Genomic DNA, 14,962 nt, shown 5'->3' on the forward strand with positions numbered 1-14,962 from the left:
GAGTCCAACATCCTAATAAGGAAAATGTAAGATGAAAAGAAGACGGACATCAAAAAACAGGAACCGGTCTCAAGATTCTAAATAAACATGCTCTAAAGGCAATTAATATCAATATCTAGTAAAATAAAACAAAACAATATATACAAAATATAAGGGTTAAACAAATTCATTGGGTCAATGAACGGAAAACAAAAGTACGAAAAAACAACTAATTTTAATTTATTCGTGCTAAACTTCAAAAACCAACTACAACACCAGAGTGAGAAAAACGAACATTCACGAAAGGACATAAATTTGGAAAGAAAAATCTAAAATAATTGCTACTCATTGTGCTCATACATCAGAAAGTAATACTTTTTATGAAAGAAAACAGAAAAAAAGCACTTCAGAGAAAAATTCTGGAGTCAAAAAGATATACTCAACAATATCGTTACGATTACAATTACAAATTTTGAACATACGTATCAACCGCTCGTTGCCAAACGCTATAAAAATTAGCTAATTGGCGAACAAAATTGCTGCTTGATACATAAGAGACAAAAAAAAATGAGAATTTCTCCAATATCGTCAAAATGTATTAAGAGTTAGCCATGCTGTCGTGGTATACAGGTCTTCAAAGTCCTTATTAAATTGCTAAAATCTATCTGATGGCCCACCATCCAGCAACTTTAAAAGAAGTTTTGTTGGCCCGTCGAGTTCGAAAAACAGGAAAAATTGCAAAAAAAGTCAAACCAATTGCATGACTCAAACAATGTTTTGTATTGAAGAAGGCAATAACCAATACACTTACTTCGAACACAAAGATATACTTCTAAACCTCCGAACAATTACAAACACAAAGACCTACGTGAACATTTCGTTGCAAAAAGCACATTAAAGCGAGTTTCGGCATATCGCTGTTTTCAGCACACATGTATTTAGATCAGCAAGTAATTATCAAGAAAGCGAGTACGAAAAAGTCTGACACGCTCAAATTTTATTAAATAGGTCGCTAATTTTTGCCTTTTATAGTGTGCGAAAACCAGCGACAAGTGTAATTGACTCTAATCCTTTGATTTCGTCGCCGACTCTAATCTAATCCTTTGACTTTGGGGGAATGGTCGCCAAATCCCGCACTGGTATTGCCGCTAGAATTTGCTGCCGCAATTAGCGACGAAGGAACGGCAATTTCGGAAATTTTGTTAAAACACGAAAAACCAACAAATTGAACTATGAGGGAACACGCCCAATTCGAATTTATCAAAAAGGAAGAAAAATGGGTGATGATGGTGTGTGTTTTTGTGCGCATGTGCGTGCGTGTGGTGTGCGATGTGTTAGAGGGAGGAAAGGGGTAAATTTTTTTGGATTGTACAATTTAGTTTCATTTAAGATTTAAATTCGGCACTTAATAAGCTTAAGATTTAAATTCGGCACTTTAATCTTTCTAGAATGCGTACATAAGTTTTTGATTTTGATAGAAAAAAAGGCTGCCTGTTATGCAATTCTCAAATGACAAGTACTTTTGTAAAAAATAAAATTTGTTCAAATTCTTTTGAATTATCGCGAAAAATCAAAGGACCGACATAGCTTAAAATTGGTCAGAAATATAAAAGATAGCTTTTCAAAAAATCTCGAAAGAACACAAAAACTCGCCGAGTAAAATATCGAATCATATCAATATCGAATTTCAATTTAAGTTTGGAAAATAGGTACAAATTCGATAAATTGCAAAAATATCTCAGTAAGGCTTAAAATTGATTCAAAAATTCGAACCAAATTAATTCCTCGAGATTTTAATCGATTTAATAATAAATAATAATAATTGTGGTTTCTGCGTAATCGCAGCGGAACAGCATTAGGCCTACAGTAGCCTGTTTTCAGCTGCCCTTTTTCTGATTATTCCCCACATTTCAGACTGATCTTTTTTTTTCTGATCTTTTTTTTCTTTTTTTTTTAAATTCTCTGATTGAAAAATTACGCTTCATATGTTTTTTTAATGCTACAAACATTAATTAACTCTACGTAAACTGTACGTAAACCTTACGTCAAATTGCCATAATTATCTGAACAAAAACCGGTTGTTGACCATAAAAATATTAGATCCCATCCCCCCCCGCTCTTGAGGGCCTGGACAATAATTTTGGGCAAAACTAGTGTTCACAGTAAGAAACGCCTGGCCACTTTTAACACCTGGCGATGGGTGAGGAAATGTTGGTTACAAAATTCGTTAATAGGCTACAAATTTCTTTTCCAAATAATAGAATTTATTTGATCAACAAATAAAAATGTCTAACCTTGGACTGTGTTTGAGTTGTAGCCAGCTAACACCAGCGAACACGTGAGTGCCTCTGTTGTAAAGTGAAGTTCGATCAAACACGTACAATAAAAGAGAGGCCAAACCAGAGCAATAAACGCGCAGTATAATGTTGGCTAAAACCTTTTCAAGCTGAGTCTTGTCTTATACAAGTTGTTATTTATTCATGATGAAATTATTGAACAGCTTTACAGTGAAAAGAGGTGAATAACAAAACGATAGTGTTCTAAATCGATCGCATCGTATCGCAACGCAAGTACGATAGTCGAATGTAATTAGAGTGCCTTTTATGAATGAAACATACCAAACTCAAATCACCTGTTAAGATGAAAAAACGATTCAAATTAGCCAGGAAAAAGGATCTATCTCTCCCCTTAACCCCCCCCCCACTCCCCTGGCGAACGTGCTGTTTTGTTACACGGTAACGTGCTATATATCAGCAGGAAATTTGTAAATTGGGGCCATAAAAAACTGGGTGAGGGGGGGGGGTGCTAGGATAGATCTCAATGAAAAACCAAAATGCTCTACAAACGAAAAAAATATTTCCTTGCATTGAAACGGGATAAAATAATAACAGAACAATAATAAACAACATTCTACCGCGGCGTAAAAAAGGTGAATGCAAACCAATGGAATGGACTTTCTAAGAGGTAAAAAAAAACAGATGATTTCAAATCGAACTTGAAAGACATAAAAATAAAAAAAGGCTCGGCTTTGTTTAAAGTGAAAGGTATATTTGCGTACGGAGGAGCAATAATCACTCCCGTATAAATAAGTGCACTTTACTTTGAACATAGTCACATATGCAAATAAATATAAAACCATTGCTATAGGAAAAAAAAACACTTTTCTAAAAGGACGCGGGAAAAATCTGAGTGAATAATCTCGCTTGTTTTTGTTTATTTTTTGGGATTTTTCGCACACAATTGTGTTGAGTAGAAACTGAGCTGCTGATAGTCAACCATGCGTGAAAAAATTGAGAGGTGGATAAAGAGTAACGTATTATACCATGAAACTCCTTGACCTATCGGTATACATAATATCTATCAACAAGAGAAAATAAAAATAAGCAGCTTGGCTTTCATTCATTGTAACGGCTGTTTGTGGGGATCTCTATCGTATATCTCCCCCCCCCCCCCCACCGCCACCACAGCCACGTTTATCAGTCGATTTGCACCCCCCAGCACCACAAAAAAGTTACATTTTCCTCTTTATAACAACTTTGATTTATGTTTGGTAAATTGTGAATGACGGTTTATTTTATAGAAGTGAAAAAATTTTGACACAAAGAGCTGGAAAATTTGAAGAAATTGAACTATGCATACAGCTAATAACCACGAGAAAGTTGATAATTTATTTAGTGTTTCGGGTTAATCCTTACATTATAATCAAGTTGTTTTTGTCATACGTCTATTAATTTCAAACCTTGTGGGGAGATAACGGAAAAGATCGTTTGTGGTTTATATAGAACTATCGAACAAAGCTGTCAGTGCCTCATTGCAACAACTATAATTGTTCAATCATGTTCTTGATGGAGCTGGTTCGAGTCTTCTACAAGCTCGATTCGTTAGAAGCATTTTTTTGAAAAAATGTTGCGAACACTTTGTTTGGTTTTTGACATCGTTTTAGTACCACTTTTCTTGAAAATTATCTATTGGAAAAATCAGTTGTTCAAGGATGTTTTCGAACAATAAGCAGCTCTCAAAAAAAATGTTCATTAGAATTTTATTTGAAAACAAATCTTGATGAATAATTATTTAATTACCTAACTGGAAAAATTGAAACAATCGAATAATGCTAGCTGAAACGCGAACATCAACTTTGAAAAAAAAAAACAATTCAAACTTACCTCTGAAAAATATAAATTCACCGTTCGTACATAACGATTTTTGACATTCGCTGTTTCAATAAACTGATAATAACGGACCAAATAAACAGTACACAAAACGCAGAGAAAAATTAGCTAAAGTAATCCTTACATAAGAACGGCTTTTTGTTTGTTTCGTTTTGTTCCCAGGCAGCAATTACTAGCACAATTTCGCGCGTGAACAACAACAAGGGGAACTAGGAAAAACAGGATTGAAAAAAAAACAGAGTGTATAGCATAGCCTCCGTGTCTCACAAAACAGTCAGTCACATAAAAATGGAGTGCTGCAAATTGAGTAAGAAGGGAAAACTAAAAAGGAAGGCTACGCTTTTCCCCCCTCATTTCTAGTCTCTATTTTTAGCCTCTTTTTAAACACTAGTTTTTTATTCACTTTTGGTTAGGTTAGTCATGTGACTTAAGTTATAATTCTGATATTAACTGGTCCCTGTAGCGGTCTCAGACTTGAAGACAAAGTTTGTGAATAACTACAAAACTGTGCACAGCTAGAAAAAAAAAACAATTGTTATCACTAGTTTTTAGTAAAAAATCGTCAACATGCAACGTAGAAACATTATTGAAAACTGCACTGGAAACACACCAGGAAAAGATAGAGAATGACAGCATGTTACAAATATCTCCCTCTAGTCTCTCAAACCTTCTATCATAGATCGATCAATCGACAACGATTCCTATTTTAAAAAATGCCGTACGCTACGCATGAGCTTACGAAATCATCAACTCAGAGCCAAAGCGAATAAGAATTTAAAAATTTCCAGAAGTTAATTAAACTGCATGAATCATGAATCTGAATAGAAATATTGTCCAATTTTTTTCGGCTACTTTGTATATTTGTATATTTTTGTAAGAAAGAAAGAATTAATTTCTCCAATGAAAAAATATACAATTTTTTTCGGCTACTTGTAGATTCTTTTTTTCATTTACATCAAATGCAGAAAACAATCTTTGGACAAGTTGCTTTCGAAGGACCTGTAATCAACAGTGAAGACCCTCTATTATGCAAAATCTGTGTGCTTTATTCTTGAATTTGCCCGTTGCTATACTGAAATGGTTAAAAGTCGCAATTATAGTTGAAAGAGAACAATCACAAAAAATATCAAAAACAGTCGATTTGAAACAAGTGAAAACCTGAAAACTGATTTATTTAAAATAAACTAATCTAATACATATAAAATAACATAAGCCAAATCATTTTGAAAGAAGAGATCCTAATGCGACCAATGTAACACTACTGGCGGTTGGATTGTGATCAAATAAAAAATGTTTCAATACAGAAGAGCTTCAAGTGCATTTAATAGAGCTATTTTTTCATCAAAAAATCTAGATTCAAAAACGAAGTCTACTTTTGCGCCCTTCCGTTAGACTTTTAGTGCCATCAATTATTTAAGCTCCTTTAAACTCTGAATAAGAGCAATTTAAGATGCAAAAATCAAGCCCGGAAATCGCTTGAAAATTATTCAGACGATAAAACGGTCAGCCAAAAAAACTGTTGATACAATAAATTGCGTGAAAAAGACGGACATGATTAACAGAATTGGTAAAAACTTAGTTTGAGAGAAATTAAGAAACCTAGAACCTGTACAAAAAAGAATAATTCACTTTGCATTATTCATAGAAAATCAACCATAATTACAAAAGCGGTAAATTAAGAGGTGAATGCGAACTGAAGATTCACACAAAACCTATATACGAGAAACTAAAATCAGAAACTAAGAAACAAAAAACGACAAGTTTCTTTAAAATTTATTATCTGTAAGAGCACTGGCAATTGGTCAACGTTGGTTACTCTACGACTATACGAATGAACGTGTAAAAAAATTAAATTAAAAACATTTTAAAAGCTTGACGCTACTGCTACCAGAAGAAGAGAAAAGAATAAAATGTTGATTCCATAACCTTTTTGAAATCATGCCGATGTTTTCTAAGATGTTTTGTAAGATGTTTTCTAAAATTTAAAAAATTCAAAAACTTGAAAGCAACGATTTATATCTTTGGTTTTAGGTAAGGTTGAAACTTCTGCTCTGTTCTCTTCCTTATTTCCAGCGCCACATTTTGGAGATGATTAAATTACCTTAGCGTTTTGAATCCCGTTTCGCTCTGTAGAAATAGAGGATTCAACAAAAAGAGACATTCATATAATGAGAGAAAGAACTCTATGCTAGCCTCTTCTCGTTCTGTCATTTTCAGTGCCTCCAAACGCTAATTAAAGAAAGATATGATTCGAATCAATCGGAATCAATATTTACACAGATTATTTACACAGAGGGCTTTCGTTAATTTTTTGTTGTTGTTACTATTTAAGATTTTTATAAAAACAAAAACTGGTGAAAAGTTAAGAGAAACGAAAGAACAAAAGAAAACAAACACTTGAAAATCTTTAAGTAATTTACTATATGATGGACAAGTTGCTCAAATTTCGCTTTTGATGAAACAAAATGATGATTAAAAAATTTAGGGAATATTCCCGAACGTACAAAATTCATTCAGACATTTTTGAGCAATTTTTTCATCTCACAGAAGAAAGTAAATGGTAATAATCGATCTGATCTTTGCGACTCTTTGTTGATCTCTTCGTTGAATATACACAAAAAACTTAGAAATCCGAAATTTTTTCTACTTAGCGTAAATATCTACTTCAGCTTTCAACATCTGCGTCAGTTTTATCTACAGCTTTAAAATTTAAAAAAATCAAAACCGAAAAGCTTAAAATAACTCACTGAATGGTATGCAAACCAGTAGTAGCTCTATTAGATAAATGAAATTTCAAAACAAGAAATTTTGCTAAAAAAAATTTTTTGAAACAAGTTTTTTAAGAAAAGGCAAAACAGCAATTCTTGGACAAATTATCTGAAACATGAAAACATTAATTCATACTGCATTAAACACAATTATCGAAGTGATTACGAATAAAAACAGTAGTCAACTCAATATTACTAAAATTATTGTCATAATAAATTTTCTTCAATTTTGTTTTTTCGACCATTATTTGATCACTGCAAAATCATTCAATTTCATAGAGAGCGTCAAGAAGTTTTTCACAATCAATGCAAGTACTTTAGGCTCTATATTTGATTACTTCTGACAGAAAAAATCTTGTTTCACCATTCTTGTAAGTTTTGAAGCGTGCACTTAAGAATAACTTTTCAAAACTTTGGGGAAAACATTTCGTTTCAAAAATTTTGCAGACGGCTTTATATTAAACCAATAAGAAACAAAAACAGAGAATTTATAATTATTTAAACACTTTTAATTTATAGTTTTCCCAAAAACACTAACTTTTTTGAAACTAACCAAATTTTTTAGTCTGAATATAAATCAAATTATCAACAAAATTAATATAAAAAAGCTAATAATAGGTTACCATGCCCTCCTTGAAAGAAAATTCGTAGAGTGCAACACATATGAAAAATCAGAAAATTTCACTAAACTTTATTTTTGTTGATTGATCTTCAGAGTTTTTTTGGACACATTAAAATTAGTAGCTATGTTTAGGTATTAGGGTACTCCAGAGTTACGAGAATAGGGTTTAATCTGATCAATGAAAAGTTAGTTTCAATTGCTTAGATAATCAAATTATTGCAAACCTGATTTGTCTTCTTCAACATATGTTTAAGATGTGGGGTTGATAGTAGTTTCCTTTTCTTTAATTTCTTTGTGGTTTCCCACTTTGAGTAATTCTCAAAAGAAAGAAAAAGTTTGTCAATATTTTCGGCGTTTTTAGGGCATCGTCATAGCAAAAGGAAGAGACAAAAAAACAGGAAGAGAGAAAATTTAGTATATTCTGAACAAAGACTCAAACTTTAGGAAGAAACAAAACAACCCTTGAACAATATTCTAAAACTCTACGCTGTTCCATAGCATAAGTTCTTCAGGTTCCGCTTGAAATTTATGCTTTTCTGTTTTTTCTTTTAAAAAAACATCACTCCTGAAATTTTAAAACGATGCCGCTTTTGTTTCTCTATGTTGGCGGAGACAAATAAAAACAGACTGAAGAAAGGGGAAAAATCGAGACTCTTATGAAGTCCTCGTTTTCGACAATAAACGAAGCAGGAAGGAGGGTAGCTCGCGCGAAAATTCATACAATCCAATTCACTTTCAAACTGTAATGGTTATTAACATTTTATGAGCGGAGAAACGAGCTGAAATAAAGAATTCCCAGCAATAAAGAAGTCGCTCAACTCTGAAAACTTACTTTTTATGAAATTTTTCTAAAAAAAAGAAAATTCAGCCATGGTACTGTATCTTTATTGAAACAATTCTTACTTTTTTACTTTTTAAAATTTACTTTAAAAAAAAGAAGTTGGCGGCAAATTGAGAAACAGTAAAAATATGGAACAGTTTCAAAACTAGTTTTACTGTACATCATCGTCTCTGTATATTTAACAAAATAAGGAGGCTCGGTGATGTGCGTTCGCACATAAAAGTCCGACCCCGCTCATCAACACTTTTAGCTTGATTGTCTGCCAAATGAGTAACAGATGGACAAAAACTGGTGTACAAACAGAAAATTGCTTTAAACACAGACCACTAAATATCAGAGAGCCTACGGGACCTGCTATTACAAAAATTATGAGAAAAGACAAATAACAAAACCAAATACAAACAACAAGCATTAATTACTACCAAAACTCAAGGTATTTTAAAAAACAACGTAATAACAAAGTCCAAAAAACATCCATTAAAACGTACCACGAAACGTGTAATTTTTAGACCAGATATAGAATCTGCCCTTAATTAACACTAGGTAACAATTAGAAAAATAATATAAAAAATAAGCTTCAACTTTTTGAAAAGAATTGGTTTAAAAGTCAATAAAATCATTAGCTATTACCTGAAATCATTGAATTGCTTAATTTATACCTCAAACAGAAGCCATTGAAGTCTGTAATTATACTTAAAAAGTCATCGACTACAAGAAAACGACAAATACGCAAAAAATTTAACAATTTATTTAAATTTTTCGAGAAAACGGTTTCGAAGCTGTGAAGAACATAATCAATTCACTGAAACAAAAGATATGGTGAATTGTTCCTTTATAACACCAGCAATGTGAAATGTCACTTCCAATGGTGAGACTACTTAACATTTAGAGAAAAAGAACCAAAAGAGGCAAAGTTACAAAAAATAGTTAACTTTTTAAAAACAATTAATTTAAAACTCATGAAAACCATCAGCCATTAATTAAAATCATCCAATATTCTCACTTAAACCTCCATAGCAAAGCAAGCCATTGAGGTCTGTAATTAACCAAAACAAGTCGGACGACAAAAAAACGATTAAAAAAAAGAAAAAAACCATTTAATTAAATTTTCCGATAAAACAATTTTGGAGCCGTCTAGAGCATAATCCGTTCACTGCAAACAATGGATATGTTCAATTGCACTTTTTGCAACCTAAACAATGGGTTATATTACATGCCCTTCATGAGACTACTTAACAATTAGACAAAAAGAAGAAAAGAAGCAAAGTTTAAAAAAAAGAGTTAAGTTTTTGAAAACAAATAATTTTATAGTCATGAAAACCATCAGCTATTCTCAGTATTTCCAATACTCTTCCTTAAACCCTGATAGAAAGTTAATCCTTGAGAACTCTGCCAGTGTTCAGAATACGTGATAAGTCTACAAAAAGAACGGTAAACAGACAAAACTGAAAAATTCAATTAATTGTTCCGAGGAAACGATGTCGAACCTGTCAACATTATAATTTTTTCACCATAAAAGTTAGACATATACACATGCGCTTTGGCGTGATTTCTTGCTAATAATATTAGGTAACAAGTAGACAAAAAGGGAGGAGAATGGTAAATTTATAAGTTATGTTCAAATTTTTAGAAAACAACTAAAATAAGTCTTGAAAAGTATTAGCAATGGACTGAAAAATTTAAATAGTTCTATTTTACCAACAAAGGAAGCCATTTTGAATTAACATTAGAGAGAAAATGCCATACGTCTACAAAAAGAACGGAAAATACAGATAATAATTCTAAAAAAATTTGCGAGAAGACGGATTCCACAATCTGTCCATACAGTATTAGCAATTTTCCCATGAGACTTCTTGCAACATAAATAATGGGATATAGGACCTGTTAATTAAGTGATTGATTTGACAAGAATAAGATTAATCACCAAACTATGCAACGATCTAAAAATCAAACACAAAAATGAATAAAACTTGCAGTATCAAAGCCAAAAAAACCCTTCCATAAAACAAAGCCGCAACTATGACTAACATATTGGTCACTAGAAACGTAATAGGACTTGTCTCTGCTGACACTGAGCTATAGGTTGATTAACATGATAAACAAAAAGAAGATATCAAAGAGAAAAAACTCAACAAAAATATTTCTTTTTAATAATTAGAGCAGCTTTAAGATTTGAACTGAAACATACTAGATAGATTACGCTATAACTCTTTTAAAAAGCCAATTAAACCTATAATGAAAGAGACTAAGTCATAAGACTGTAAAATACCCATTAATACAGACGGAACAGGCGAACAAGTTCACCGACCATTTTACGCGGAAACTGTGTTAAAGTCAAGGAAACCATGAGATCTTAACTGAAATGGTAAAAATGTGCTACTTGGGTCCCCTAATTGGCAAGAAATGATTTGAAAAAATCAAAAATCTGGTCTGTAGTTAACATAAAAGAGCAAAAAAATAAAGTGCTGTATTTTAAACAACTTCGCCAAAATTTTTTGTGGAAAAGTTTGATCAGATGGTTCAGAAATACTTTTGTCTTAAAAGCTCAAACCAATTATTTTTCAACAACATTAATTTTTTAACGTTTTTTACTCAATTTTAGCAGAAATGACAATTTAGTTCACGAAAATTTAAGCCTTGATAACTCCTCGAAAAATACGAAATATGATAAAATCTTTTTAATTCCGAATTCTACGCTGGACGAGCTTTTCAATGATACCACAGAAAACTCCCCACGATGAATACATCGATCGGCCAACTTTGAACAAAAAAACCCATTTGAGTATATAGTTCCTTTCTTCCTTCCTACCCCCACTAAAAGTGGGGTCAGAACAAGTAGCGCTTTGTACAGTTTGAAATAATTCAGGCCTTTAAAAAATGAAATCTATCTACGTTTAAGAAATTGTGACCATAAAACAATAAATGTGAAACGCAAACATCAAACTCACAGGCCCTAAGAACAGAATGTGGAACAAGAAATCAACTAACTAAGACGAAAACTAAATATCAGAAATAGGAAAAATCGAACAATAATTTTGTACAAATTGAAAAGAAAAGCGTTCAAGTCCGCGTTCTCAAGTTTCTCTGTTGAAAGCGGCTGGTTCTTCAATTGTCCTTTGGCTGAATTGTTTTTCTGGCGTAATCTGCAAAATATAATGGGACCCGTATCTTCGAGGCTCTCAATTTCGCTAGGGTCGTTCAAGCTGCTGTTTGATGACGTTTTGAAGCGTATAAAGAATACTGGACATCCGTGGGTATCCTGATAACAATTTCTAATTCACCCATTATAGACAGAACAATTTTTGAGACAACATTTGGACTAGCAATCGAAACTTGAGGTTTCATTTTCTGTTTTGCTTACTCGTTAATATTCTTGTCACTGTAATTGAATGTAATTGCAATGACAATAAAGCTCACTAAAAAATCTAACAACTAAAGCTAAGTTTGTGCAGCCAGGCATCCTTAAACAGAAATATTCTTGTCATCACAACAAACTTGCAGCTTTCTCATTCGTTAAATTATGACATCTGATCAAATGTTTCTTCAGATTTCCCTTTGTTGAAAACTTCTGTGAGCAAATTGCACACTTGCAAGTCAAACCTCCTCCACCCAGATGTTTGAGTTTGTAGTGCGTTTTTAGATTCCCTTTTTGCGTTGCTTTATACACACAAAGCGCACACTGTAAATCGTCAGGAATTTCTGGAATTAGATTTAGATCTTTGAAGATCACTCCGACGTCCTTTTTGACAGGTTTTGCAGTGGTAAAGCTTTGCTTTGACATTTTTGGAGATGAATAAGAAGAACAGTTACCTGTTCCTGAGGCTCTGTTGGATGAATCTGTTTCCTTTTTCAATTTTTCGATCCTAACCCAGACTTTAAATTTTGCCTTGACGCTTAACTATTTCCGACTTGAAGAACCAACAACCACATCCATTTTGCACACAGAGCAAAAAAATACTAATTGAAACACGCATGTGAAAATTTAAAATGCCAGATAAATTTAGTGCCAGATTATAGAATGTCAGATTTCCTCATATGCAGAGCCAGAAATCGGACTTGCAAGTGCGTGTGTCAAGTAAGGTTATGTGACTCCTGCTAAAGCCACTTCCAAATTATGGCTGGCATCTCGAACCACCTAGCAATTTTCGATTAACGCAAAACTTTACCAGTGACTTTCATCAGAGTCACGAAACCGAAAAACCGTTGTCCGTAGTAGAAAACAGCAATCTTCAATCTTTAATTTATACGGCCCTACAATGAAAACTATTAATTATAAGGGTTCCATGGCATTATAAGGCTACATCGTCCATATTCAATGTAAAAAAAAAACAAATTCGTTTGTTTATACACGTTTATGAACAAAAATATTAGAAAAAAAACAAATTTCAACAAAGAGACTTGGCAATGTGCGACCTACATAATGTTCCGAACCCACTCATCCGTATCATTGATGCTACTTTTATCCAAATCACGCCTAAACACAGTTTTGAAAAAAAAACACATTCTGCTATTTAAAAAGATTCTTAAACAAATTTTGATTCCTGTATCATCAGCAAAAAAAATTAACTGAAACATCTTTGAAACCTGATTGCTAGGTGCAGGCGAAAACATAAGTGAAGTCATTTCAAAATATCAAATCAGAAAATAGGACTGGTAGTTTTGAAATGTAATTAGGACAAAAATCAACAACTTTGACCTTTCAAAAACTCTATTAGAATCCCTACTTTAGCTTCAACTCATATAAAAAAGAAAGAGAGAAAGAAAGAATTTCTCCAATGCAAAAAAAAACACAAATTACTGCACAACAAACTGCATTGGAGGGGAGAGACAACGGGGCTATAGAAACCCCCATTTAAGTCTACCCCAGAGTTGAGTATAAATAAAACAACAATTACTATAATTCGAAAAGAAAAAATCATACGAATTAACACTGTTTGAGAGATAAGAAATGTGACACAAAAATTAAAAATCAAGTACAAATCTTGCAAGTTCATGATTGCAAACTAAATAAGAACACTTCAACTTACGGCAAAAACAAGCAAATTCGTCTGATGTCTTCGCTTCAAAGTCAGCCGGAACAATTTCTATGCTTTTCCATTTATTGTATAACTTTGTTGCGCGAAATTTGATTGAACTCTGCTCTATTTTTCTTTTGCATAAAGGTTGTTTGGGTAACTTAGTTGCCGATTCCCTAGTTTCTCTTTCTATGGTCTAAGGTACTAACAAATCATTACAAAAATTTTCACAATGAAGGCCACTGATTTCTTTCAGAAAAAAATTAATCAATTCATACACGTGCAGATCGTAAACAGTCAATATGGAGTGCTTCCAAAATATGTCCTCACTTGAATCAGCTCTTTTTTGAAATGAAAGAAAATTAAAAAAATTTTTCCTTAAAAGATAAAAAGGCAGAAGCAAAAAGTAACTACAGCATAGTTTTGCGATAATAACGCACTGCTTACTTAACTTCCTTTTAACTTCTTCAATATGGCTTCCAAAAGAAACCTTGGAATCTACAAGTATTCCGAGATACTTACAATCTGGTTCCTGTTTTATTTCCCTCGAGTTAAAACAGAAACTGTCTGACGCATTAGCCAGAAACTGTCTGACGCCATAGTCTTAGCTGCTAAAGTGACACCCATCTGTACAGTTTAATCTAAATTGAGCACTTATTTATTTGAATTGAGCCACTTGCTAATATTCTTTTAATTTTGTTCAACTTCAATTACCTCCATTCCTACAGCAGTTAGATTTGCAACGTCTGCAAACAAAATAACATCAAGCTTTTTGCAAACCAAAGGTAAATCATTAAGTAGATAGTGAATAAAAGAGGACCAAGAATAGATCCCTGTGGTACACCACATTTAAGTTTTTCCCAGCTAGACAGAATTCCGTTCAATTTATTCATAATTCAATTTAGACATAATTCCGCTAGACATAATTCCGTTCAATTTACGGTAAACGAACAGCAATAGTGGGCAATGTCATCGAACTTAGCTTAAAAATATATATTTCCATTCAGTCGTCATATACCAATGAAAATTTAGCCACCAGACAGTCTCGGAAGACCCAAAAGCTGAAAACTAACTTCACTGCATCGACAAAGCAACCAGAAAAGAAAAACAAAAAAAAACAATTCCTTTAACAAAGTCGAAAGTTGTTGAAATATAAAATAAGTTGCAATAAAAAGTCATCAAGCTACGGCATAGTGGAAAACAAACAATAAGAACCCGAGAAAAGGAAAACTTTTTGTAAGTAGGCCTGAAAAATTAAAATCTCAAAATGGGGTTTTCTGCTTAACCCATTCTGCTTTTGAAAGGTATACGCCCACATGCAGAAAAGCGCATCCTTTCCACCACATCCTTAATACAGTAGTTTGAGGTCCAAAGTTCAATCGCCGCAAATGTGTTTTCAATAACTAAAAAAATAAGTTGGTGAATAGTTTCCAAAAAATAAATTGAGTTTAAATTGAAATGAAGAAGCATACAAAAACACTTACAAAACTTCATTCTTTAATTTTTGTCTTTTCTTATAAAGTTTGCACCACAAAACCTGTGAATAAATCTAGCAACAAATACGACAG

The 14,962-nt window shown here is 32.8% G+C and overlaps 2 protein-coding genes across 5 annotated transcripts in view; one reads left to right on the plus strand and one right to left on the minus strand.

The window, feature by feature from the left end:
* Nucleotides 1-4,339, minus strand: part of LOC142336771 (alkaline ceramidase 2-like) — a 29,432-nt gene extending 25,093 nt beyond the window's left edge. For 2 of the 4 annotated variants that reach the window (XM_075385687.1, XM_075385686.1), the window contains exons 1-2: nucleotides 2,826-3,295; nucleotides 2,274-2,611 (exon numbers count right to left, since the gene is read on the minus strand). The gene's annotated coding sequence lies outside the window, so the exon portion shown is untranslated. Of the gene's footprint in view, nucleotides 1-2,273; nucleotides 2,612-2,825; nucleotides 3,296-4,142 lie in introns of those variants that run through there. The other 2 variants (XM_075385685.1, XM_075385688.1) reach the window with 2 other exon arrangements.
* The window catches only part of LOC142335857 (DNA-directed RNA polymerase I subunit RPA12-like), a 160,378-nt gene continuing 146,037 nt past the window's right edge, over nucleotides 622-14,962 (plus strand). Inside the window, exon 1 of the mRNA XM_075384185.1 lies at nucleotides 622-631. The gene's annotated coding sequence lies outside the window, so the exon portion shown is untranslated. The remainder of the gene's footprint in view (nucleotides 632-14,962) is intronic.

Source organism: Convolutriloba macropyga, chromosome 3 (assembly GCF_964194025.1).
Source record: "Convolutriloba macropyga chromosome 3, txConMacr16.3, whole genome shotgun sequence".
Lineage (NCBI taxonomy): Eukaryota > Metazoa > Xenacoelomorpha > Acoela > Convolutidae > Convolutriloba > Convolutriloba macropyga.